Genomic DNA, 25,098 nt, shown 5'->3' with positions numbered 1-25,098 from the left:
TTAAATTCCCACGAAAGCCTTATGTGATGTGTTATCTACTGTTATCCTTACTTTTCATATGGAAAAATGAGACTGTGGAAGTTGAACAAATTACCCATATCTATAGCTCTCAACTTCCCTGCCTGAGCTCAATCTTAGCTCTCTGAGCTTGACTTACCTTTATATACACCAAACCTGTCATAAGTTGGTCAACAGTCCCCAGTATTATATGCCTGCAAAGCAAGAATGCTCTGTGGCTTATACAAGTATTTTTAAAATGATGGTATTCAGAGTAGTGCTCACACTTCCAAGGACCAAAGGTGCCCATTAGCTCTTTGTAGGGAGAAAGCAGTGAGATGTCTGCACATCTACCTATTTAGCATTGGGTAGATACAGAAAAATTCTCTCTTGCTAAGAGGAGGAGAGTGAGTGTAAGTTTCTGGCTGCACAAGATCAACACTTGTGTCTACCAAAGGTTTATTCAGTCTCTTTGCAACCTATTAGCCAACAGTGTTAAACCAAATTATAGCTATCACAATCCAGAATGTATTTGTAATTTCTAATTTCTAGGGATGAAGATTTAGGGAATTGTACAGTGAAAGTGGGAGAACTGGTAAAAGACAAATGGAAGTATAAAACATTTAGCTCCTGGTAGAACATTTTCCGCAGTTTTTGGGATGTTTTTAAGGCAATAACTTGCAAAGAGGACAGAATTATATCTCATGCTCTGAGTTAGATGACAATGCTTGACAAATTAGTTGGAGTGAAAAGCTAATATTTCTCCCTTTCCTAGTTGCTTGGAAGGAAAAATTAAGTTTGATTGCATGTTTACTAGAGAAAGGGAGTGTATTTAAGAACTGACATTTAAATGGATGATTTACTTTTTGCTCAAATTTTATATTTGATATTTTTTTGAAATAGGAATTAAAAAGGTTGCCAATTGTTAAATCTTCATTAACAAGTTTTAAGTGTGTTCTATTGGGGAAGGCAGTAACAGGACAAGAGGAGTGATAAAGTGAAACTCTAAACCTGGAGGTCATTAGAAACAATATACACATCGAGGCCCAGGTTGATCTTTTAATCCAAGACATCTTCTGCAACGACATTCAAGCTGACCCTGGGATAAAGAAAGTAGATTCAAACACAATCTAAATTACTTTCAGTTCACTGCAGAAACATCTCAGATACATAAAGTTGGGTAGCTTAGGATTGAAAGGGATGGAATGAAAGACAAAGAGTTCTTTTACTTCTTTGCATTTCAAAAAGGAACAAAATACTATTTTTAGATGGTTGCAACCTCCAAACTTATAAATTCTGCATCCACTTTTCATAAAGTGTTATTGTAGGAATATTTATCTTACACAAACTCTGCAATGCTTATTCTCATAAAGAAAAGAAGATATGAAGAGTTATATCTTCATATATTATATCCATCCATCCATCCATCTCTAAAATCATGCTCTACCATCCTCCCCCTTCAGCAAATACCATCCTGGCCCCCTGGTTATTTCTTTCATATCTCCAGTAAATATAGTAATTGCTAAATCATCATCTAGATGCTGAATATCAGGATATCAAGTACAGAAATACAGGCATATAGCCTGTTCTGGAATATATTTTAAAAAATACTAGGGATATTGGACCCAGCATCCAGGAAGGATGAATGTCAATCTCCAGTGTCTTTATACCTTTCTAATCCAGTTCCAAGGTAATTTTACTCGTATATTTTTAAAAACTCTCATACAGTAACTTTAGAACTTTACCCTTCAGAAATACTTAATCCTATTTTCTATTTGCATTTAAATTGATACCCCAAAGTCCAAGTTGGACCATGAGTGTCTTCCTAAATGAAGATTTCTCATTCATTCATTCCACAAATACTTCGTGGGCACCTACAATTCTATTACAGATGATAGAAATGGAGCAGCAAATAAAATAGAAAAGGTACTTCTGCCTATTTAGTATTTATCTCTGTGGAGGAAAGAAGAAAATAAATTAATAAACACATACCTAAGCAAGATAATTCCAAATAGAAAATACTAAGGAGAAAACGGATTGATTGGAAAGAAATGGCTGAGGCTATTTCAGATTGAATCCCAAGAAGCATTCTTGCTGAGGAAGGGAGGATTGAGCAAAGACTTGACTGACAGTTGGTGGGAGGGAGCCAGTTCCTGAGTGCTTGTGGCAGAGGCCACCAAAGGCATGAACTGTTGCAAAATCCCTTGGGTGGGATGGAGCTTGGCTTGTTTGAGGAATAGAACATCATCTTTGATGGAGCTTCAGAAGCATAAGATGCTGGGAAGACTCTTTTTCAGTGTTGAAGCATTCCTTGATCTGATTCTACTTGACTTCCCAATCCTGTCTCTCAATACTCCTCCCTTTTCACGCTGTCCCCCGGTTCTACTGAAACACTTGGAGACTCCGGATGTGTCTCCATTTACCAGTAAGCATTCTTCTCCTTGTCTGAAATGGACTTGTCCATTTGTATCTGGGTGAATCCTACTCACCTTTATAGATAAATGTTCCTTTTTTTCCTCTTGACTCACAGAGAGGAAATGATTAACTGCTCAAACCATCCAGACTTCTATGACTTGCAGAGTGCTTTGTCACCTCTCTTAGAGCCAATAATCTAGCGGTGCATTCTTCTCCCTTGTTATAGTTAGCCCCTTCATAGAATTAGTATGGTTTTGGTTGGCGAAGACTCCAGAAAAAGAAGTGCCAATCTTGGGTATAGTACAAAAATCGAGGTTTGGGCTGGAGATGCAGCTAAGTGGAGAGTGCTAGCCTAGCCTAGCCTGTGTGAGGTTTCGGGCTTAATCCCTAGCCTCCCACCCCCAGCTTCCCCCCCACACACACACACAGAAAGAAAAGAAAAAAATAAAAAGAAAATGTAGGCCAACATTCAGTTAGTTGATTCTTCCTCCTTTCCTGATTTCCTTCTTGCCTTCCCATTCATTTTGACTAAATTTAGCCATAATCCAAAAACTTCCTTTTTCCTCATTCCCTGCAACCACGTTGTCAGTCTGTGACTTCAGCAAATACCATCCTGGCCCTCTGGTCTGCCTTCTTCTCTCCTCAGGTATCAGGATTTTCCTCCTCAGGGCCTTTGGCTCTGTTTACTCTTGGGATCTCTGAGAGCTGGTCTCAGGTAACAGGACTCCCTTCCCCTTTGTCCTATAACCATTTATCTCCCTCATCAGACTTATGGGGATACTTTGTTTACTAGTTGCATCTACTCTTTTTAATTTTAACGAAAGCTCATTAACAATAGATACCTTTGATGACTTTTCTATACCTTTGTGTCTCAGCATGCAGCTCAACAATTGGCACCCAGGTGTTCAAAATGCGTAACCCAACTAATGTGTGAGTCCCTTTCCTGTCTTGTATGTCCACTTCTTCTTTTCCCCTTTGTTCTCATGGACCTGTGTTTGTTTTGTTTTGATTTTTAGAGATCATTGTTTAGTATGGTGAATTAGAACCCTTTGATAATAGCCTGGAACAGAGATCATGGATCTCAAACGGAAGAGAATGAGTTCTCTGTGCCTTTGGAAGAGTCTCTAAACTGGGTAAACTGCACACTCATTCTGCAGTCGCCTAGATTTCATAATAGATAGTGGCAAATGGGTCAGATCAAATAAATCCCTCAATTAACACTCATCAGAAGTTATTATGGTTAATAATGATTTACGCACTTTCCCTATGATCCTCTGAGATACTCAGTGGCTTACACAGTCTTTATCTTTGTCTTCATCTAGTAACCACTATAGACATGCTAATTTTTTCTAAAACAACCACCTCAACAATTAAGGCAACATATGTTTTTCAGAGCATATAAGAAGCTCTAGACAGTGTGCTGGCTGATTTTTAAATTTTTCCCATAAGAAAAACAATGACAAGGGTTATGATCAAAGTCAAAGGTAGAGACCCATTTGAATTGGGCTCCTGACTCCATGATTTGAGTGTTTGTTGCTTTCCCTTAGAGGGAAAGCGCCATTCTTGGGAGTCACGCTGAGTCATGCTGAGGTGAAACCTCTGCTGTCACAAGGAAACACAGCAAACGACAAGTCTGAAATAAATTCTGAGCTTGCGTGAGCTGATTTTTTCATCTAAAGAACACTCAGGCATAGGACATTAGAAATTGTCATTGGTGATAAGGAGCGGAGAGCTTTCACTAACTCCACCTATCAGGTGATGCTGGAAGGAAAACATTCCCTTTGGGAGACTGGACTGTTCGAAGTGACAAAGAGGATCAGGCATGAGAGCAAGTTGGAGGCAGCAGGCATAACCATCCTTTCTCATCCTCAGGTCCATAATAGTTAACAATTTTCAAATAATTAACATGTAGCTTGTAATGGTTAATTTTATGTGTCAACTTGACTGGGCCACATGGTGCCCAGATATCTTGCTAAACCTCATTTTTGGGTGTGTCTGTGAAGATGTTTCTGGGAGTGATTACCGTTTGCATCAGTAGAACAACTAAAGCAGATTATTCTTCCCAATATGGGTGGTCACCACACAATTTATTGCAGAACTGAATAGAAAAAGGTGGAGGAAAGCAAATTCCTCCCTTGGACACATCATTCTCCTGCTCTCAACCAAAACTTGCACCACTAGCATGTCTGGATTGCCGGATGTCAGACTTCTCCTGCTTCTCAGGTCTTTGGACTCAAATTGAAACCACACCACCAGCTTTCCTGAGTTCCCAGCTTATAGAAGGCAGATTGTAGAACTTCCCAGTCTGCATAATTTGTGAGTCAATTCCTTTTAATAAATCTTCCTTCTCTTCCTCTACTACAACTTCTTTTTCTTTCCCTCTCTCCCTCTCCTTCATTGTTTCTCTAAAGTACACTAATACACAGTTCTTAAAATTCTTGAATAATCATACAACCTTAGAGATATTAATTGAACACACAAACAACCAGAGCACTTCTATTTTATAGATTCTTGATAAAAATCCTTACTTAATTCCTTTAAGATATTTGGGGATAAAAAGACAAGGTCAAAGAGAAGCCATGAGTAGTCCGGAGCTCAACATTTGTTGTCTCCTTCTATTGGAGAGGAAAGCCTTCCCACAAGAGTTTGATTGCCATAGTGATCTTAATTGTTTATGCAGCATGTTGGGTCCTGGGTTCTTTGCCAAACTCTAATGTCACTTCCCTCTATGGCTTATTAGATTGCTATAGTGTTTCATCTGTCAGATGACATCTATATCTAAATAGCCCATATTCTTGACATTTTATCATCTGGGCAACTAATGTACTCCTGGGACCTTCATGAATGCCTTTTGATGGTTTTACTATGGTTTGCATGCAAAGGTCAGATAGCCTGTCTGGGGAGACTTGCATCTGACCCAGGCAATTTTTCCTTCTGAAAAACTGTTGTGTTAATAATATATTTTTTCAAAGTGCATGGAGAAATTTACATGTTAAACAAAATGGAAAAAAATGTATTCTCTAAAAGATGATGTCTAGTTCTGGGCTTCCATTTTCTGATGGTGACAGAGGGAAATAGGGATTGGTACTTATCATTCCTTTCCAGTTTAATGCAGTCTCTTTCTGTTCTTCTGCATCTTACTTGGATCAATAATCTGTAGATCTAAAGTTCACATTTATTCTTACATCCATTTCTTTCCTCTGTTAAGGTGTCGTTTTTCTCTGGTTCCTACCTTAAGTGACACCCAGGCAGGAAAAGGAATCTTGCATGATTTTTGCTGCCCTCTACTTGCAATGCCTTATCTACTTGGTGTCTGGGAGGACTTCTCTAAGGAATTACCTGCTATCGAGATAAAGTGGTTTTTGCACAGATGATACCAGTGATGCCTCCAGAGAAGGCCAGCTTCCACAGGAATCCCCACAGGAGGCAGGAACGAACATAGGTGTGTACCTTCATGTCCTTGCTATGTTTAAGGTTTTCAGGGTATTGGTCTAGTTGGTTTTAATCATCCACTTTGAAAGAAAGTCTACCTCAAATGGAAATGAGAAACTAATATCCTATTTGGTCCCTACCTGCAAACTACCACATTCATGAGACTTTAGGTGGTGTAGGCTCCAGATCCCTGCAAGACCAACATAGAATCCCTTCTTTACTTTTGATCCCTTTAACATTTTTCTAACTTTGGTTTCACCTTTGGGATAGGAAAGTTCTCTATCTCTTTTTTTGAAATAGGAAGAAGTATCCTTGGACACATGCTGAGTTCCTGCAAGCCTGTCTGACATTAATACTTCAAGATGGGCTTCCACTTAGAAAACTTGCATTTGGAAATCCTGTTTTCTTTTGAAATAAAACAAAAGCAAAATGACTGCTCGTAGACTTTTGATTTTTTGCATTCTATTCTAGAAGCCAAATTTGACTCTTAGCTTTTCCCTTCTCTTCCATAGTCTCAGTTTTTCTGAGACAAATGGATACTTCTAGTTGGGCAGAGAGGGAGGTAACTTCCATGGAAGAAGATTCCTAATAATATTTGTAAAAGTCTTTATAATGGTAAAAATTATTTATTAGCCCACGTTTATAAAAGAAGAGTGAACTATATGCCCATGGTAATTTACCTGTTTCATTTAACTATATCAGTTATATCACAAAACCTTCCAAGTAACTAATCTAAACTCAATGAAATTCAAATAAATACAATGTAGTTGAAGTCAATGCATTTTATTGCATTCCTATTATGTGCCAGGCACTGTAGTAGGTTGTGGGAATGCTAAGATAAGGAAGTACTTTGTCTTCTTTCAGTCACACTCATTGTATGAGCAAGCCAGACTTGTAAGTAAATAAATTACTTAAAAGCAAAAAAATTCAATGTGATCATTTCAAAGAATGTAGAAATAGCCATCGGAGAAATCTTTAACCTCTGTAAGGAAACACACTGTTGTGACACGGAGAGAAGGTACTCAAGGATGACACATCAGATAAAGGGTTATCTGGTTATAAAGGATGACTCATTAAGGCACAGGAAGAAGGGGTCATTTCAGACAGAGGGGGCCAACGTGTGAAAAGAACCAAAGCCTACCTTGGAAAAAGTGACATCTGGCCTGACTCACCATAGGCACCCACAGAAGGCAAACATTTTTTAATGCACTGGTTGAATGTTGAATGCTCACAATTTAAAGAGCACAGAACCCAGTCCTTTCTCTCAGGAGACACAGTGTGGGCACAGGAAATGGAAGACAGAATTAGTTAATAATTAAAACTGTGATGATCACAGGGTCTCTGGAAACATCCAGGAGGAGAGGGTGAGTCGGGCAGCCCTTTCCCGGCTGCCAGTGGACCATGCCCTTCTAGACCCCCGGGGCACACCCTTGGAAGGCAGGTGGGAACACCATGTCCCCCTTTACAGGAGGAGGTCCTTCCTGGAGACGGGCTCTGCCAGAGACACGGGGAAAGGCCGTACCAGAGTCCAAGAGTGGGTTGACACAGCCCCCCACTGGCCGGTGGTTTTTCTAATATGCTGATTGTGTGGCCATCACTTCCCATCATCACTCAATATCGGGATTCTTCTTCTTCTATTTTTTTTTTTTTTCAGGGCGCAGAGACTCAGGGAGATGAATGTGTGCTCCGGAGCTGAAGAATTCATCAACGTTAGGAAGAAGAATCATTTATAGACATCTCATTTATTAGGAAGCCACTAATTTGGCATCTGTGACCACTTAGAATTTTATATATTCCCTTTCTGTAAAGACGGCACTCACAAATGTACACAGCGTGGGGGAGGCTAGAGGAAAATGTTTAGCCTTTAAAAGAAAATTTAGTATGTTCAATAGTTATTTAGTAAAATAGTCAAAACTAGATACTAGATTCTCATTCCCAGTCTAGCACTTTTTCTTCTGATATTTCAAGATGTTTAAAAAAAATACAAATGGAAAATATTTCACATTTCTATACAATTTTTACATAGCTGTTGCATGTGAGCTACATATGTGTAGAGGAAATAAAACTAATATTAATATTTTTACATAATTTCTGTATGGCAAATATTTATGTAACTATATTTATAAAGCCATTTTGATTTCAGAACAACTTCCTAAGGTATGTGCTACTTTTATTCCCATTGTTTTATATTAAGAGACTAATGCTCAGAGACGTTAAGACTCTTGGTTAATGTCACATACCTACTGAGATATAGTTAATTCTGGGTTATTAAGCCTGGTCATTCACCTCCATAGCATTAAAGTATACCACTATTTTTTTTTTTAGCTGTTCTAGAAGCTGAGCTTAGAAAGTGGAAATTTAGAGGGAAAGTTCTTGATATGTTCATCATTATGTGCTGGTAGGAGGTAGAATGGCTTATTTGGGGTTGCAGGGTCTGATTTGGGGAGGTTGGTGGAAATGCAGAGGTGTGGGGCAGGCCGACCGTCTAAACCTCATTCACAAATGTATTTCCCATGCGTCTGTTCAAAGTTTATTTGGGGAGGCTCTGCCTCAATTTCCTATCCCCCAGCAACAGAAATGCCTTGTGCTCCAGCAGGTGCAGACTCGGGGCCGTGGACACCGTGGTGTGTGAAGAGAGCACGCCTCGCAGTGAGCTCATCAGTTCTCCCTGGCCCCCGGACCTTACCAAACTCCCCAAACTCGCATGGCATTCTCAGGGGAGAGTCAGAATGAATTTGGTGACGTTTCCAATGAGGTTGAAAGTTCCCTTGAATTTAAAGTTCCCAGCAAGACCACAGCTAGTACCCTGCTGGATCCAGCTCTTGCAAGAACAGGCCCAGTTCTGAGCAAGCCTGAAAACCCTGTGACTGGGCCATTTGTTGTCCCTCCACAGGCTCAGCTACCTTGTCCATAAACTGAAGCTCCTGACAAGCTGAAAGAAGCCAGACACGGAAGAATGCATGTTGTGTGTTATGGTGGGTAACTTCACTGCCCCTCAGAAGCCCTCTTGTTGAAGGCTTGGTCTCTAATGTAGAAGTTTTCAGAGGTGTAGCCTCGGAAAAGTGGTTGGGTCAGGAGAGCTGTGACCTCATGAATAGAGGAGTCTATTTATAGATTCATAATTTAAAGAGTTTGGGGGGAGATTCTTCATGACCAAAGCAAGTTCCCTCTCCTTGTTTCCTGGCAACCGTGAGGCAAACAGCTCTGTTGCACCATGTGACCAAGATGGTCTGCCTGTGCCAGGCCCAAAGCCATGAGTGGGGGGGGGGGGTGGCGAGTGATCATGACCCGAAAACTCTGAACTCTCGAGCCAAAATAAACCTTCCCTCCTTATATATTGGTTATCTCAGGAATTTTGTCACAGTGGTGTGAAGTGAATACATTATACGATGCCACTTATATGAAATATCCAGAAGGGCAAATCCATACAGGAAAAGATGAGTGGTTTCCAGGGGCTGGAGGGAGGAGGGAAGGAGGAGTGACCATTGGCAGGCACAATCTTACTTTTTAAGGTAATGAAAATATTCTGTGGTCAGATAGGGGTGATGAGCCCACAACTCTGTGGGTTGTACAAATCAGAAGTGTGAATTTTATGGCAAGTGAATAATATTTCAATTAGAAGAACAAGCCAGTGGTGGAGAGCTTATCTAGCATGTGTGAGGCCTTGGGTTCAATTTCTAGTACTGTGACAAATCAATAGAATGCGTACTAAGGACTTTTCACCACTGACATTTTATAGTTCCACAAATAAGGTTTTGTTTGTTTCTTTGCTTATTTCTTTTCCCCCAATTGAGCTTATTCTAGAACATTGTAGAAAATGAAGAAAAAAAAAATTCTGGTTTGATCTTCTCTTTACTCCTAAGCTGCAGAGTATGATTATTGCTGCTTATCCAGATGCTGGTTTGCCTTGCAGTGAGAACGTGATAATTATTGGCAAATTTGCAAGACGGGCAGATCTGGGAATAAGGGAAGATATTCTTTTTGATTCTGGCCTTAAGAAATGAAAGATAAATATGTTTATCTCTGTGGGCTTCAGTCCCCTTTCAGTGAGCAGTTTGAGCTTGAATTCAAGTGATTTGGCTCTGATACAAATAGCATACATTATATGCAAATTTCCCAAGCATATGAACACAATCACATTCACAGTTGGAAGAAAGTGAAACAAAATCTATATTTAACTACACAATCACTTATTATGCTAAAAATACCCTCTTTCAAGACACATCTTTTTTTTCCCCTCAGTGGTTGGAAAATAAATTTGTACTATGCCCTCTGTGGTGAGATCAATTGTAAAATTATGGCATAAAATTTTATTCTGCTATTTTTTCTTCTTTGAGCAATTTATTTTTGAAAGTGGAGAAACAATGCCTTTCTCCTGCTTCTAGGCCTTTGAGCAAAAGAGATCCTTTTAAACACCTGTTTTGCTCCAAGAACTTGTGAGATTCTAGAATACGTATGGTGATGCGTGCCTGCGGGCTGCCCAGTACTTGCTCAGGATGTATCTTGGGGACACAGGCAGTTAGCTGGAACTTGGGAAGCTTGGGTTTGGGGCTCTCCATCAGCATCCGTGCTGGAATCATGTGGTTCAGGGAGAAGGCGTTGCTGCTCCTACAGGTGCCTCAGAGCTCTCCACAGCTCTGAAGAGGGTGCTTTTTCATCTCCCTAGCACTCCCACACCCATGTACCTTTATCTCTCTTCTCTTGTGATGGAAGCAATCAAACAACTTTATAGCCTATAAAGGTGTTTTCTATGATGTTTTTTAAGGAGTGCTGATATAGTTGAGATCTTGGATTTCCCCTGACCAAAGGGGTAAAAATGAGAAAATCCAGTATATGATTTCTCAGGGCACTGGAAGCCCGAGGGAGTGTCCTGGTGGCAGGGGACAGTGTAGGGTGTGAAGGGCTGGGGTAACAGTGCGCACTGGTACGTTACAAACCCTGAGAAGCCTAGAGGATATTGTTTTTCCATATTTAAGGAAGTGGCATATGATTAGTTAGTGATCTAACTAGCGAGTTTCATTTCTTTCTCACATCACAGCCCACGGTGGGTTGGGTGACCCTGCTACAAAGAGTGACTTCAGGATTCCAGTGCCTTGTACAATTTGGCTCAATAATATAAAACATCTCCACCTATAAAACTGTTAAAAAGCTCTACCAACGTGGGGGTCTTTCACCCCCAGCTCCTTGGATGGAGAAAGAGGGAGAGCCAAGGTTCTTGAGGCAGATTTTCAGCATCTTGACTGGAAGACGCTTTCTTCTCTTATCTCCCCATTCTATTGGCCATAACTAGATACAATCCGAGTGAAAGGGAAGCTGGGAATGGGGTTTCCTTGTGTCCCCATGAAGGAGAAATTGGATGGGAAAGGATCAAGTCCATCTCTTGTGGATCCCGTCTGGTCTCCAACAATCAATTTCTCTCTTTTTCTTAAATGTGAAATATGCTTACCTCCATCCCATGGGCAACAATTTAATGTCCTGACCAATGAACCCAGATGTCCAGATGAGGTGCAGGTCTCTTCACTAGATCCAGATGTGTGTTCTCATAGTCTGATGAGCCATGACAATAAGTCATCTGTGTGTCCCAATTTCTCAATTTCCCTCCCTGGATAAGGGCCCCATTATATGTTCGGATGGAGATGGATGTTCACAGTATCCACTCTCATCTAAAAGGGAGAAAGACACTGGATGAAGAAACCACTAGTGGGGCTGGGGATGTGGCTCAAGCGGTAGCGCGCTCGCCTAGCATGCGTGCGGCCTGGGTTCGATCCTCAGCAGCACCACATACCAACAAAGATGTTGTGTCCGCCGAGAACTAAGAAAAGATAAATAAATGTTAAAATTCTCTCTCTCTCTCTGTCCCCCTCTCTCACTCTCTCTTTAAAAAAAAAAAAAAAAAAAACCACTAGTTATAGTGGCCACTGAGGCCCCCTGCCCAGGTCTCCCCTCAGGACCAAGGCCCTTTGTCTCAGCGGCCCACTGCACTGGCTGCTGATGGTTCACATCTGAGTGCCCACCAGGAATCGTCATTAGAACAAGGACGACTCTGACCCATTGATGGCAGCTTGCATTTAATGATTAATGTGGGGATGGAGTCATAGCCCTTTTACCTCAAAAGGGACAATTCTGAAGGGCCCTCCAAGCCCCCAGGCTCCTGTGGGCTCAGCCTGGTCCTTTGGTTCAATTACTTTGTGATTCAACATTTCCCTCTGCCCAGTCCTGCTTCTCTCACTTTAGAGCTGGTGTGTCCAGAGACATTTTCCAAGTGGTCTTTTTAAAAATCTCAGATCTGGGAACCTTTTAAAATAAGGGAAATGGAAAGTACATCCTTCTTAGGGGTTTTGACACTTGTCTCCTGCTTGACACAGGTCAGGTTCATGTTTAGATGGGCCAAAGACTTTTTGAATGAATTTGTGAGGTTTTTTTTTTTTTTTTGAGTTTGTGATTTTTTTTGGAAAATTCAATTCTTTCAACACCTTGATAGCTTCTCATTTTTATACTTCCAGTCAGTTCCCTGTGTGATAGGCACACCCTAATCCTTTCCTAAATATAGTTCTATCTCAGGCCTGTTTGCCTTTTCATCCCCCAGATCTCTGTCTTAATGAAAGCTATCTTGAAGTGATCAGAATTGAATTGGATTAATTGAATCATAATTTATCATTGCTCTGAGTCACCTCTTTCAACTGAGGAATTTTTCCTAGACTTTGCATATCAGTGTCTTTGAAAATCTCCTGTATTGCTTGTAGGGGTTTAGAATCTTTTAACTTTTCCAATCTCGAAAAAACATTTGAATTTCTGGACTTTCTGTATTCTCTTTCATTTCTTCCTGCAAAGCATCTGTTTTTTCCTTGAGCTCTTGTCTTACATTATCTTGCCAAAGATAGCCACTGGGAGTCAACTCATACCAACAATGCTCTCTTTCCAGACCTTCTGTTAGAGCTGTTGGTTAACAAGGAATGCCATCAATATCTCAAGTGAGTCTAGCTGGAAATGAAACCAAATTTCTTCAACTGCATAACCTGGAGACCTGTCATTTCAGCCCGTCAGCATTCTTGATACCCATTTACTAATGTTTGACCAATACCATTTATTTTAGCTTTATGTTATGACAGCACCCCATTTCTCAGTATTAAATTTTGTATGAAATTGACTTAGCACACAAAACATTAAATCTGTCCTAATGTCAGAGTTTGTTGCAGATTAGATTGCTTTCTGAGGATGTTTTCCTCAATGCCATGGGTCTTGGAGTATTTAATCATGGAACTACCATCTCCATGTTCTTTGGGTTTTGCCATGTGGATGAAGAGAGAGCAAGAGTTGAGGATCTTTGGAAGAGTTTAAGGGCTGGGCATGGAACATAGTAGGCCTCCCTCACTTCTTCTCACATCCCATTATTCAGAAGTAGTTACACAGCCATAGACTCCTGGGAAATTGCATCTTGCGCTCTTCTCAGGAAAAGGAGGAGTGATTGAGGAGCATCCAGTTATTTTTATACTTTCAAAATTCATGTCTCTGTGTCCCAGATGTTTCCTGAAACTGAAAATATTTATTAAATACTATCAAAAGTTTACATGGTATTTCAGTTTAGAAAGTACTCCTATGCACTGTAAGTTTGGATCCTCCTCTGTGAGGTATGTTTCATTCTCCTCAGTAGAGGGTAACACTGTGGGGCATGGATCTCATCCTATGATACTTACAAACCTTCTTTATGTCGTTAGCATTAGTAACAGGAGGTGACAGGAAGAAACATTCTGTTGTCATGATTGTGTTTTAAGGTAAGAAATAGATAATAATGAACAATAGCATGAATAAATATTTATTTACAAGTGAGATCAGTGCTCTGTAGGAAAGATGTATGATTATGCAGGAAAACATTAAAAACTATAGCCTATGACATTTCTTTTTGAAGTAATTATAATATTAAAATTGGATTATGAGGACAGTTGCAAAACTCTGTATATTTATTCAAATACCACTGGTTGTGCCAGGAGCTTTGCCCATACCCTTAATCCAGAACTCGGAGGCTGAGACATGAGGATTGTAAGTTCAAGACCAGCCTAGTTGTTCAAGGTGGATTTTATGGCATGAAAATTCTTTCTCAATAAAAATGTTTTAAAAGAGGGAAATTCATGCAGAAAAACAATATAAAATAGTTCACCCCTGTGAATGGGTTGTATAGATTACACATCCTGTGGAAAGTCAGAACCATGAGAAATTACTGGGGTTTTCTATCAGGTTTTTTTTTTGTCATTTTCCATAGGCTTTTTTTTTTTTTTAATAAGTCAGGAAATGTGAAAAAAGAAATACATTTGAAAAGAAAACGTACACCAACCCATTACCTCTTTGTTTTTGAATCATGTCCTAGTCTTACGGTGAATTATGTTAATGATGGAATAAAAGTCATGCTTTCCCTTGATGACCTCCACTACAGCAGGAACACACACTGGTCTAGTGCAATGTCATTTTTATTTGGCCAGTTAATCTATCCTTGTGTTTCTTAGCAATTGGAGAGACATGGCAAACAAAAACAAAAACAAAACAAACGAACTATCCTAAACTGAAAGGCTCCAGGAAAGAAAGATCCTTGGAGAACTCCAAACTTGATGTCTGAAAATGGATCAGAGTTCTTTAGGGCTCAAAGAAGGAGGAGAACATGCTGAACAGAGATGAGTACAAAGGAATCATTTTGTTACAAGAAAGGCTCCTGAATGTGAGTGCACAGAGGAAACCAGATGGCATCCAGTGGATCTTCATCTTTCCCCACCAAAAGAATGGGAAACTACCAGAGAGTTTGAAGGCAGAGAGGCAAGGTTGATTTGGAGGAGAGCACTTTCTTTTTCTGCAGAGTCTCTCACTAGAATTTAAATTCCTCGACTACATTCAGGTTCAAGGGGTTGAGTTGGGACCTTGAGCTCTAGCCATCTGGCTACAGAGGCTGCTGGACAATGCCAAGTCAGCCAAGCTAGCACTTATGGAAGGCCTTGGCCAGAACTGTCCCATCAGTAACTGAGTACTCCTAGGGATGCAATAAATGAACTCAGAAGTATAGAACTGCGGAGCAGGTCAGATGGCCTTTTTGTGCCAACAATGTGAATTCTAGAGTCGAGGCTGTTTGCCTCAGAAGGTAGAGAGTCAAGCTTCTGAGATGAACTACTCAGGATGCTCTGCTCAAATGTGCACCCAGGGGACTGCTCTGAGGAACTCGTGTGGCCTTGAGAGCCGTGTGTCTGTCCACTCACTGGGCCTCCAGTTTCCCTCATATGCTCTTCACTTTTGGTTGGTCCAGTATTAAACCAAAGCAAGGGTAAAGTGGGGACGGCTGTATTTGTCATTTTGAGCTGGCGCCACGGCTGATTATTCAGAGCTCATGCCAAACCAGTGGACTTTCACCAGTGATATTGGCTGTGCCTCAACCTTGGAACACCTTTTGGATCAGTCCAGCCCAGCCTGGCTGTGAAGTCAAAGGAGAGATTCATGGTCATTAGATAAAATATCCTACCTTCTTTCCCTCCAAAGATTCTAATGTAGACCAGCCAGGGGTCTGCACTGCATGGGTGAGGCAATTTAAGATGGGTGCAGGGGAAATAATGGAAATGATGTATTTCTCTGTGGAACTTCTCTGAATTGATGTCCTGTTCTCAGATACGCAGTGGGGGTTTCCCACCTCTGCCCCAACCATCCTGGGAAATTCTCCAAGGCTGCCCAGTGACTTCGTATCTGCTCCATGACTGGGGTCAGTGAGCATGGGGACTATTTTTTCCTTCATTTGAAGTTCAGTGCAGAGGAAAAGTAAATGTACCTTCTACTTACAAAGTTCCTGTAGTAGACACTGTGGTAAGAACATTACACATGAGATCATATTTAATCTTCATAACAAAGATTTTCCAATGTATGATTATTCTTTCATAAATGAGAAACTTGAGTGTCTAGACAGTTACCAAATAGTACATATTGTACAGATAGGAAGTAAGAGAACAGAGACCTTTCTAATACTGTAGTACCTACATATTCAATAATGAGTCTTATTAAACATATTTTAATAAATGAAAAACCTTTGAAAACCAATTTTTTTGTGGGTCTTCACAAAATCATATCTGTAATTAGGCAGAATTGGGCTTCAGTAACCATCTGCTATGTTGTCTCTTCTTACATAGAACTTTGGGAGTAGGAGAAAGTGATCCAAAGTGAGGTAGTAGCCATCTCATCCAACAAGTGAAGTTAAGCACAAAGAACTGGGCTAATTCATAGCCAACATACCAGACTGACCAAGCTCAGAGAGACCCAAGTCCTCATCAAAGAAATTCCTGACCGTCCCAGAGCATTAGCATGGGCTTTGAAATCAGAGGATCCATGTGGAGACGCGGCCCTGCCACTTTCCATGTGTCTCACTGAGTCTGAGTCTAGAAGAAGATGTGAATGTTCAATCCAAAGATGCTTAGAGTTGTTCTTCTAAACCAGGACCACCATGTACTTGGAGGGCCCTGAAGCTTGGTACCCAACATAATCCAGAGGAGTGCCTGCCTTGGAGGGCAGTAGCTAATGAAGGCAGGGTCTAGAATTTGTTTCAAACCCACAGCCATTCTGTCCCACTTCACTGCCTCTCAGGGACTTGTTACTTAACAAACACTGGTTGCTAAACTGTTTTCCGTATGTTTTTTCTCTCCTCTCTTTGTAAGATACCCAGTGAGTGACTTGGTATGTGCTGTACCTCATATTTATCATCGGTGAAGTGGGGATAACATGGTCTACCTACTTCTTGGTGGCTTTGAGGTAGATTATGACATGAATATTTACAAGAGACTGTGAAGGGAAAGAGAAGGGCATAGAGTGAAGTCTGAGTCTTCTTTCTTCTCTGTGACAAAATACCCTAGTTAATCAACTTATAAAAAGTAAATAATTATTTTGGCTCATGGTTTTACAGATATCAGCCAAGGATCGGTTGGCCGTGTTGTTTCTGGATCTGTGGTGAGTCAGCACAATATGGCAGGGGCACACGGAGCAAAGCTGCTCACCTCTGTGGGACCAGGAAGCAAAGAGGGAGAGAGGAAGGGGCTGAGACCCCAACTCTTCCTTCAAGGGTATGCCCCCCGTGACCTAGCTTCCTCCACGAGGCCTTACCTCCTAAAGGTGCTACCACCTGCCAATACTGCCACAGACTGGCACCCAGCCTTCCACAGATGGGCCTAAAGTCAACTTATTAAAACATTGTGATAAAAGCAATGGAATTTTATTGACACATATATGTATGTGGAGCAGTCTTTATGTGGTAAGTTGACATGCATGCCTGGTAGGTCATAAGTTATGGAATTGGAAACCAGATCAAAGTGGAAAACACCTAGTCAACCGGATCACCCAAATCTATGCCAAAAGTTTTGCTGCTTTTTCTGGCTTCTATCAGCAATCCTTTGTGGGTACAAACCTGAATTCTTAGCCTCTGGCCCAGGCAAAATATCCGCACATGCCTACGGTTCCAGTGGCTGCAGAAATGAGATTAAACTCTCCAAAGTTTTCCCCTCTCTGGAGTCCTAGCCTCCTTCTACCCCACCCATTTTTATTGTTTTAGCAATTTAAAAATAGAATAGGAAGGTATTTGAGTCAGAGGAATGCCATGGCAAGAAGCCAAGAGAAGCCACCTGAGTTTGGGGGAATTTCGAGAAGTCAATGTTAATTCAGTGCTTACGGAAGACCCCAGGTAACATGAGGGAAGCAGGTAGGAAAAAGAAAAGGTACTCTAGTGAATTGTGGGGCTTACAGAAACCTGCCAAGCATCAAACCATCAAAGGGTCCAGCTTCTATGAAGCATGGGCTCATCATCGCCACATGGAAAAACAGGTTATTCTGACTTTCAAATAAGAAGCGGCAAGACCACGATTTTTATGCAAAATCTCCTGATTTTTAAATGCTGGCCCAATTTTCTTTTGAAAACTCTAATCAGGCCACATACGTCCTGCCTGCTCTGTGCCTTTTTTATTCTGATTTTTCCTGTTTATAAACTGGGGTTAATAATTCCTATTCGGCAGTGTTGTAATGATTACAATATTTAGGGTCTAGCATTTGTTTGATGCACATAACCCTTATTAATGACATGCATCTTTATTACCAGTTACATAAGGAGAGCATGATAGATGAGCTACTTAGAGAATGTCTCATCTCAGAGGGGCTCAGGCAGACACATGATGTTCTCTTGTCCAGAATATTACTGAGGACATTAATTCTTTAGACTCAGAGTTGAACTCAATCAAAGGTGGACTAAATCTTTGCAAGAACATTTGACTGGTTGGGCCTGCCTACGTATTGGGTTAAGAAATATTCTGCATCTGTAGCCAGGCCCAGTGCAAGGGGGGCTTTAGAATTGACTGACGAATCCTGCCAATGTCCCCCAAAGTAAAAGCCCCCTATACATAGCACATTTTCCATCGGAGACCAGATCATTTCTAAGTTCATGTCCAGCCCTGAGTGTACAAATAAGATTGAATCAAATCTGACCTCTCTCTAATGCTTCACAAAGTATTGTGAAAATTGTTGGCAATGAAATATTGATTAATGGAGATTTCTATGTGATAGACTATTATATAAGCCAGATTTATCTGTTCTTATCCTGGTGGTGTATCCACATCCAGCACAGACAGGTTTATTAAAAAAGTTATCTAATGTCCTGATTTTGTACTACTCATGATGTCTTCTTTACACTTCATTTCAGTTTAATTGGAAAGACACTTCCTGGTTCCATAGTGAGAAGCTAAGCCCACACTGAAGAATAATACTGGATGCTTTTACTAGCATCTGACATGCCTATCCCTGGCATTCCCAGTGGCACAAGCAAGAAAGAATGAATAAAATGTAAGAGAAGGTAGACAATCCTGTACCTCCCCCCATGGTGTCTCAGATTTCCCAGCAAAACTAAAGAAAATGATTGCCTCCAACAAAGATTTTGCAGCCAGAATCTGTAACAGAAGTCCCAAGAATAAATACTTTTTTAGGGACTCTTGTTTAATACTTTGAGAAAAATTTTAAGAATACTAAACAATAACACATGAATTTTTCCCAACTTATAGGATTTTTTTATCTTAAAATTTTCTAGTCTCATTGGTAAAAAGAAGAGTGGGCAGACTTCCTTTGGATTCCTGGGATCTTTACATGCTTATAGGACACAAAGGAGCAAGGATGAACTGGCTGGGAAGCATCACAGAGTGGGCAAGATTAAATTAGGCTTTTAAAAAATAAAGTTTCACAGCTATAATCAGACCTGAGTGGAGGGTAGATGATTATCCATTCAGAGGAAGTTGTTTGTGTAAAGGGATGGAGATATTAAATCATCCAGCCTCCCCAGGAAACTGCAAAGGCTTTGGGGCTGTTGCATATGAAGTTTCCAGATTGAACATGGCATGGATGAGGCTTTGTGAGTTGGGGGGACCCAACGGGGACAATAAGCCACTCTGTTAGAAGCATCACATTCTTCTAAATATGTATTTTTCTTTGCATTTTTAATTGCTCTTTTCCTTCTTTCTCAACTTCCCACTCACAGATGAAAAGGCAGATGAAGTAGAAGCGATTTTTTTTTCTTCATTCATAAGTTGTAGTTCAAAACTAAATCATCTGTGACAAGCCTCTCTGCCTGGCCTTGGCCACCTATCAAGGGCCTCCCCTCACTGGTGATCGATGGTCCTTCTGGCTCTGGAACTGAGCCAAAAAGGAAGCAGCCACTGATGAAAGGAGGAGGCCGCAAAGCAGAGAGACCCAGAAGTCCCCAGCGGAGCACAGGTGGAGAGTTTCCTTCTAGTAGGAAGCGCTCTGCCAGGGTAGGGCCGTTCAGCCAACGGCCCACAGACAGGTGGCAATGTCCTCCAAAAGCCATGAAGAATCCACCTTCTGGGTTAACCTTGTGATCCTTTGGAGGAAATATTTACAATAGAAAGCTAGACTGTGCTGTGGAAAGACACAGACCCTCACTCTGAGGGTCAAAAGCCTTTGAAGATGCCCTCCCAGCCTCCTCTGGCAGATTCCATAACAGTCCCCCTCCTTAATTTTCTGGTTCTGATTCCCTCTAGAAACAGCTTCGAGAGGTTTTCAGATGCTCAGGATTAGAAGCAACAATATTGCTCTTCCTGAGAACTAAAGGGACTTTAAATAGCATTCATAATGTGCCTCATCTTTGAAGTCTTCTGTAAATACTCTACAGATGGAATAATTGGCCATATTTCCAAATTCTTTTGGATTATGCTTGTATCTTATGCAATCTCGAGATTGTTGTGCTGGGAGTAATGAGAACTGTCAGTAATGTTGTTTCCACAACCTTGACGTCCCCAAATGCACTGTATTGGTGATAGCTTCTGCTTGTGTGCGGTTACAGCAAATGTCACCTTATTTGATTCATAGATGTCCTCAACAACCTCTGAAGGAAGAGGTGATGACTCCTGTTCAGATGCAGGAGAACAGAGGCTCGGAGGGGCTGATGGACCGTGCCACCTTCACAACCCTGCAAGTAACGAGCTGGCTTAGAGCAAAGCGTCCTGGGTATCCAGGTACTTTCCCTTAATGTCCTCAGGGCACCTCACACACTTGCGTCTTTGTCCTGATAGTTCAGGGTGTCTGGAATGCTCCTTCACCCTCGGTTTTTAAAAAGATGTTTAATCTCTTTACCTTTTGAACAGAGCGTAGGTGTCACCACGTGTAGGCGGCCCTGTGCATCCTCCCAGTTCCAGGCCAGGTGGTTGCTGTGTACAGCTCTGTTGCATTGGGGCTCATCCCTCTGCAATACCCTGTCCTGTTCAGACTGCTTACTCAGAGATCCTACAAGGCCGTGACTCTGACCTCTATCTACACATCACACAGAGTAGCCGACAGAAAGCTGGTGCTCAATAACTGTTAGAAGTTCAATATATCTCATCAAATATTTTGCATTTGTGTGGCAAATGATATGTATATTTACAAATGCGTACATATCACTGGGCCCATTTAATGATATGCACAAGCAGGTGTGATCAGTGAAGTGCTACATCAAGGGCGACATTCCAATTAAATGTAAGCCCTGTGGATTTGCTTGGAAAAGTCTGATTATATAGTGAAGGAGTTTCCACAATATTATACATGCAATATTATAGAAATATTTAAACTCTTAAATCCCTCAAATTAGTGGTAAAGAGAAAAATAATGTCCTCTTTGAACCCTAGCATGCTTATAGCATTGCATATAAACTCTCTATTGCTGGTAGAAAGGCACATACTAGTCCTGGATCTATGGATGGAACAAGTGTTGTAACTGATTGTGTGCATGCTTTTCCTTTGTTTTGCATATAAGAAAGCTCAGTTCTCTTCTGAACTCTTAAGCAATACTGTGATCTTAAACATTTTCTTTTTAACTTTTCACCATTATTTCTACTTCAGTATACTTAATTCATTTATATTATATTCTTTTTTTAAAAAAAAAGTAAGGATGTTTGAAAGTAAATACATACATGCTGCTGCAGTTTCAACCTTAGTAATATAGAATATTTGCCAATGAGTGTAATATTTTGGCTCTGGACTCCATTAACAACTTAAAAACTCACATTGAAGCCTTAATGTCCACTGCCTCAGAATAATTGTATTTGGTGACAGGGCCATTAAAGAGGTGATTCACTTAGAATGATACCATTAGGGTGGACCTTAATCCACACTGACTGGTGTCATTGTAAGAAGAGGGAATTTAGACACATGGAGCACCAGCAGGGGTACACATACAGGGAAGGATGAGTGAGAACTCAGCCAGCGAGTGGACATCTAGAAGCCACGAAGAGAGGCCTTAGAAGAAACCAATCATTCTTACTCTCTCTCCTCCCTCTCCTCTCTCTCCTCTCTCTCCCCCCTCTCCTCTTCTGCGACTGGCCGCTATGGTCCTGCTAATAAAATCTCGGACAGGTAAACTGTAGTTTTGGCTTGTTGAGTTTACGGAGCTTTTTCATCGTCTTTTACATTGATGCCGAAATCCGGGACGGGGATCCCCATGGGTGAAGGCGGAACCCCGTTCCCAATCTCTGAGCCCAGTGGTTCCTGTCGTAGTTCACTCCTCTGACGGCCTGCCTGACATCCACCACCGGCCTGCAGACTGGGCAGTTCATGGACTTCCCCCGGGAGGAAATCCATGCCTTCAGTGCATGGATACGGGGCCTCCTGGCCCTTCTTCTCCAACCAACTGACCCCCTCCCTCCCTCTAAACGATGCCCCTATTCAGCAGGAAGTGCCCAGATTGAGAAGGACGCCCCCAAACCAAAACAAAAAAGGGAGGAATGTTGGTAAAGATGGCCCGCGAGTGCTTCTCTTCCGGGAGCTCAGGTCCATGACGCGCTGAAGGCGCGTGAACCGTCACATCCAATCCCTGTGAGTGGCGCGAACTTTGAATGGTGCACCTCCAATCCCTGAAGTGGCACCAACTCTCAGCCAATGAAGAAGTAACAGCCAACTCGCCCTGCTCCTCCTCATCCTGTGTTAAGCCCATAAATATCAACACCTGTTCGTGTTCCTTCTCTTACTCTTACTCTCTCTCCTCTCTCTCCTCTCTCTCCTCTCTCTCCTCTCTCTCCCCCCTCTCTTCTCTCTTCCTCCTCTCCTCACCCGCCCCCCCTGGACTCCTTTCTCTTCTGTGACTGGTCGATATGGTCCTGCTAATAAAATCTCAGACAGGTAAAAAAAAAAAAAAAAAAGAAAAAGAAACTGATCCTGCTGACACTTCTGTCCCTTCCAGCGTTGTGAGTACATTGATTTACGCTATTTAAGTCACTCAGTCTGTGATATTTTGCTATGACAGAATTAGCAAACCAATACAAATTTTGGTATAGGAATGCTGCTCTAACAGATATCCAAAAATGTGGGTGTGACTTTGGAACTGGGTAATGGGTAAGGGCGACAAGAATTTTAGGTGCTTCTTAGGAAAACTTCAATTGCCTTGAAGAGACCATGTAGACATGAAAGGTGCTTTTGGTGAAACTCAGGTGGAAATGAGAAACCTGCTGGTGAAGCCGGAGGAAAGCAGTCCTCACTCTACATTGGCAGAGAGCTGGGCTATGCTCTTCTCGTCCTCTGTGAGGGGCAGAAATTAAGAATAATGAACTTGTGTGTTTTACAAGGTAGATTTCTAAAGTCAGTGTTGAAGGCAGGTTCTGGTTCCTCCTTGCTACATATTGTAAAAGGCAAGAGGGAAAATACTGAAGAAGGAATTGTTCACTAAAAAGAAACGAAAAATTGAAGATCTGGAAAATTATTAGGTCATCAATTTGAAAAGAGAATAGAACAAAAACAAAAAGAGAGAAAAGAAAACATTCTGGAGAGACCACCAAAGGTGCTCAGGCAATGATTTGATAAAGAGATGGTGGCTATGACCTTGGGGAACCATTAGCCATCTTGAGCCAGGAATAGAGATGTGCTGAGCCAGGAGACACTACTAATTTGGAATAAAAGGAGCAGAGACCAGACAAATTGAAGAAAACCATCAGACTGTGGAGACTCCATATGATGGGGCAATGGAATTCTCCATCTGTGAACTTGCATAGGCCTTGGAGAGTAAGGAGTGATCCCAAAGGTGATTCAGAGATCAGCAGGCTCCCATTGCCAGCAGAGGACCAGGAGTGACAATTCTGGGGAGGGGCAGGGCTGGAGCTGTCTCCTCCTGGTTTCCTAGGGGAGTGGGGCCACCTTCTCTGTGTTAGTGGGTCAGACACTCACCATCTTTGGCTGTGAGGACTGGGCTGGCACTACAGGGGGCCTGGAGGACTGAGTAGCAAATCAATGTAAAATGCAAAGAAATGTTTCCTGCTAGGTTTCAGACTTGCCATTCAATTTTGGAAGAAGATAATTTTTCTGTTTTCTTGGGTTCACATGAATTTTGCCTCAGGATGAATGTCACCTTGAGAATCACCCTTGGTTGGTTAGACCATGTTGTGGATTTACAGTGGATACTGGAATGGGTTAAGAATTTTGGACTGTTGGAATGGGGTGACTGTTTTGCATGCAAAAACAAAAAAAGCATGAATTTGAAGGACCATTCAAAAAGCAAAATAAAACAAAAAAGAAAAAGAAAGAAAAAGAAAAAACAACACTCCAGTTTATAAAATTTGTGGAGATTGAAATAACTCTGGCTGAGTGTATCCAATTTTCTTTTCCCTTTTGGGCACTTGAGAAAAATTTCTAGCTCTTACTTTGGGAGCAGGAGATTAGCTCTATCTAAAGAGCCAAGTGACAATAGAGTAAGAAATAGTGTAAAAGAAAGTGACGACAGAAGATATATCCTGCTATGCTGATGTACTTAAGAAATTTCAGGTGAGAAAGAGCTACCTCTGAAGCCAGTGTAAGCACAGCACCTGCTAGAAGCAGCTAAGAAAAGATGAGAAGGTTCGCCAAACCTGAAAATCCACCTATTCCTAACCGAATGTGGGATTCAGAGCTTGCAATTATTCTATTCGGTGAAAGTGGACAGCACCCAGCCTGGGGAGGTTGTGACTTTGGTGCAAACATTTCCAATTTCCTGGAACTTGCTCATTTAAAATACATGTTTAATTTATAACCCTGTCAAGTATAGACTTAAAACATACCCCGTTTGGAAGTACTTCTATTATACAACTTTTTTTTCCCCTGAAGGGTATTCATTTTATGATTACACTATTTACTTTTTTAAAGTTAAACTTGCATTTTGAGATAATCGTGGGATTTACATGCAATTGTAAAAATAAATTTGAGATCATGTAACTTTTACCTAGTTACTTCAAATGGTAATTTCTTGCAAAACTGCAGTGCAATATCAAAATCAGAATATTGACGTTGATACAGTCAAGATAGAAAACATTTTCATCACTGCAAGGATCCTTTCTGTTACCCTTTTATGGCCACCCCCACTGCCCTCCAACTTCACCCTCTCCTTACCCTATAACAACCTCTAATCAGCTTTCCATTTCTATAATTTTATCTTTTCAAAAGTGTTACATAAGTGGAAACATGCAATATATAAACTTTAGGGATTGGATTTTTTTCTAAGAATGATTATCTGAAGATTTTTCTAGATTGTTATGCATATAAATGATTCACTCACTTTTATTGCTGAGCAGCATTTCATGGTACCCATGGCTGTATCCCAGTTTGACCATTTAATCTTGGAGATTTATTTTTCCTAGTTTAACGTTATTACTAATAAACCATTATAATCAGTTTTGTGCATTTATTTTTTGCGTGCAAGCCTCTTATATGAATCTCATTTTCTCCAATAGAATTTCATGAATACAATTTGCTTGGT

This window comes from Ictidomys tridecemlineatus, chromosome 7 (genome assembly GCF_052094955.1).
Source record: "Ictidomys tridecemlineatus isolate mIctTri1 chromosome 7, mIctTri1.hap1, whole genome shotgun sequence".
NCBI lineage: Eukaryota > Metazoa > Chordata > Mammalia > Rodentia > Sciuridae > Ictidomys > Ictidomys tridecemlineatus.
This window is presented reverse-complemented; position numbering follows the sequence as displayed.